The sequence below is a fragment of the Spermophilus citellus genome (assembly GCF_964194105.1).
Source record: "Spermophilus citellus genome assembly, chromosome: 3".
In the NCBI taxonomy this organism is placed as follows: domain Eukaryota; kingdom Metazoa; phylum Chordata; class Mammalia; order Rodentia; family Sciuridae; genus Spermophilus; species Spermophilus citellus.
This window is the reverse complement of record NC_138184.1, coordinates 130,439,349-130,442,732: the sequence shown is the minus strand read 5'-3', so window position 1 is coordinate 130,442,732 and position 3,384 is coordinate 130,439,349. Positions and strand designations below refer to the sequence as shown.

The window sequence follows — 3,384 nt, the reverse complement described above, 5'->3', positions numbered from 1 at the left end:
ACAAATGAAAATGGAGATGTAGCATACCAAAACTCATAGGAGAGAGTAAAAGCAATTCAAAGACAGAAGCTTATAAAATAAAAGCCAGATCTCAAACTTTCAGTTGTTTTCATATTATTCATCAGCATTCTTTTTTATCAGCATGAAGAACACACTTTAGCATTTCTTATTAGACAGGTTTGGTGATGATGAACCTTCTGCTTGTCTAGGAAACCCTTTGTCCTTTCTTCAGCAGCTTTGCTGGGTAGCTGAGTACCATATTCTTGATTAGGAGGCTTTTTTAATTCAACAATTAGAATATATCATCCCTGATGGAGGAGATGAATGATTCTGAGCCACCCCCAGGCTGCCGTGGTCTGGACCCAGGTAACTTTTGCAATGGCACTGGTGCTCCCTTATGGGCCCCCAGGGACACCCAGGGCACCCACCTTAAGTATTTAGAAATGATGGAATTGGTGGAGACGCGACTCAAGTTTATATATCATTCTTGGTTTACATGGACCCCACAGAGAGTACAGGTTGGCAGGAAGTCAGTAAAGTGTGCAGGAATACCTGAATGCCAGCTCGTCTGCCTGGTTGGTTCTGAGAGAGAAGGCAAAGGATTACAGACTGTGGTGCCTACACCCATCTCTCCCTCACAGCCGTAACAGGATAAGAAAGATCTTGAAAGAATCTTGAAAATTGCAAGGTGATCCAGATATGCTAAGTCTTTCACTTTGGTCCTAATGGAGTTTGATTACACTATGGTCTGTTATAATAAATTTACAGAGGGATTTAGGATGCCAGATCCTCAGAATATTTCCCTTGGAATATGACATCTATACTTCCTGATGCTTATTTTATTCATAAAAGATTACATTTGAGACCCATCCTCTTGCTTCATTTTTATATCTAACAGAGTTGATTTAGCTGGTCCCATTCCTTAAGTTTTCTTTTTGAAGAATGAAACTTTCTCAGATAGAAGAACTTATATTAAACTCAAAACTACAGAGTAGTTCTGGGACTTCCCTATAGGAGACCGTTTAACTACAGTTGTGTGCAGGTTTATGCTGAGGATATGTTCAGATGGGGGGAACTCACATTCTGCTTCTGTCACCACACACTTGCAGCTGCTTGTTGTTGGAACTGTGGGCGTGTTGTTGAAACTACTTCCTCTTTTCTTTACTCAGCTCTTCTTGTGCCTTCAGGACACTACAGCTAGCTTAGGATGACACTTCATAAGCACTTTGTCACCTGTACAGTTTACTTCTGCCTGCTTTGTCTTCATATAACTTCAGAGTTCTTGGAATTGGTTTGTTTTCCTGTCACACTTACTATTATTTCCCTCTTTGATTGACTTAAATCAAAACTAAAACTATGCCAGAAAAATGCTGCCACATTAGTACAAAAATTTCCTTTCCAATTTTTTTCCCTGCCATCCTTAATATATGATAGCTAGAATATTATGAGTGAGAGAGTAGGGGACAATATTCGTCCTAAAAATGCCTTTATTAATTAGACTCTGTTATTTCACTTTTATTAATGTCCCCCGATAAAGTCATCCAAAGTATGAAAAATTATATGCACAAAGATTTTTCAGGTGGCATTACTTATATTATCCAAATTATGAACTACTTAATAGTTTAGAGCACTAATCAGCCAGACTCTTTTCTATAAAGAGTCAGAAAATAAATATTTTAGGCTAGGCAGACCATACTATTACATCTTCTCAGTGCTGCTGTTTGTAGTATGAGAGCAACCATAGACAATATGTAGAAAAACAGGCATGGATATTTTCCAATAAAACTTATAAAATGTGGTCCTAATGGAGTCATCCTCTGGTCTAGGTATATACCTAATAAGCAGATATCTATGGAGGTTACATTATTTACTCATTAAAAATTAGTAACGAATTGAGCCACTATAAGCATTGATGTGGCTGCATCACTGTAGAATGCTGATTTTTACTCCTTTGGATATAGCAGCTCAATTCACAGTGGATAATCTATGAACATAATATAGGTGCCTTTCAATAAATGAATAGATAAAAAATGTAGTGTATATATATATATATACATACTATATACATACTATATATATATATATATATATATATATATATATATATATATATATATATATATATGATGGAGCATTACTTAGCTATAAAGAAGAATGACTTTATGATATCTGCTGGTAAATAGAGGGATCCAGAGACTTTCATGCTAAATGAAACAAGCCAATCCCCCCAAACCAAAAGTTGAATGGTTTCTCTAATATGTGGAAGCTAACACAAAATGGGGGAGGGAGGAGTAGACATTCAGTAGATTAGACAAAGGGGAATTAAGGGAAGGGAGGGGAGAATAAGAATAGCAAAGTGTAAAGAATCTGACATAACCTTCCTATGTACATCTATGAATACACCACAGTGAATCCCAACATTGTGTACATCCACAGGACTGGGATCCTAATTAGAATAAGATATACTCCATGTTTGTATAAATATGTCAAAATAGACTCTACTGTTATGTATAACTAAAAAGAACAAATAAAATTTAAAAAATTAACAACAAAAAATTAGTAATGAAAAGCATGAGAAAATATTATATTAAAATTTAAAAATTACAAGATAAAAAAGTATATGAATGAATAAATGAAATCATGGCTACAAATAATAGTAATCAAATTACTAACTATGGTTACTGTAGGATGGCAGAGCAATAAATGGATGACTTTAGTTTTCAGTTTTTATTTGCATTGCTTTTATAATAAAAAAATTTTAAAAACCCACTCTTTCTTCTCTTGCAGTATTTCTGTTGATGAAATAACTGAAAGCTGTATCGATGCTCCTGTGAATGTGACATGTTTGAATTCTCTTGCTGCATTCAGTGTTCTTTGTCTTTGATTTTCTGATAATCTGATTATGATGTGTCATGGTAAAGGCCTTTTTGTGTTGAATTTGATTGGTGACCTCCAAGCTTCCCACACCTGGATTTTGTAAAGTCTTTCTCCAGGGTTGGAAATCTTTCAGCTAGTGTTTTCTTAAATATATTTTCTAGGTCTTTTTCTCTTTCTTTTACATTAGGTATCCAATCACATGAAAGTTTAGTTCACTTGATGATGTCATATAGAACTTCTTTAATATTTTTATTCCTTTTTATTTTTTCTTCTCAGATTAGATAATTTCACATGCTTTGTCTTCAAGCTCACTAATTTCTTTACCTAATCAAGTTTGCTGTTAAAGCTTTTTATTGACTGTTTTAGTTCAATTGCTATATACTAGGAGTTCTATTTTTAAAAATTCTTCCTATTCTTTTCTCAGACTTTTCTATTTATGAATTGTTTTAAAAATTTAACGGAATTTTTAATTTTTATTTTTTTCAAATAGTTCTCTGAACTTCTTTA

The 3,384-nt window shown here is 34.0% G+C and overlaps 1 pseudogene across 1 annotated transcript; it reads left to right on the top strand.

The window, feature by feature from the left end:
* Positions 1-311: 311 nt before the first annotated feature.
* Positions 312-678, top strand: LOC308643436 (tRNA-splicing endonuclease subunit Sen15-like; annotated as a pseudogene). The gene has a single exon. The product of its transcript is annotated as a tRNA-splicing endonuclease subunit Sen15-like (transcript).
* The last annotated feature ends 2,706 nt before the right edge of the window (positions 679-3,384 follow it).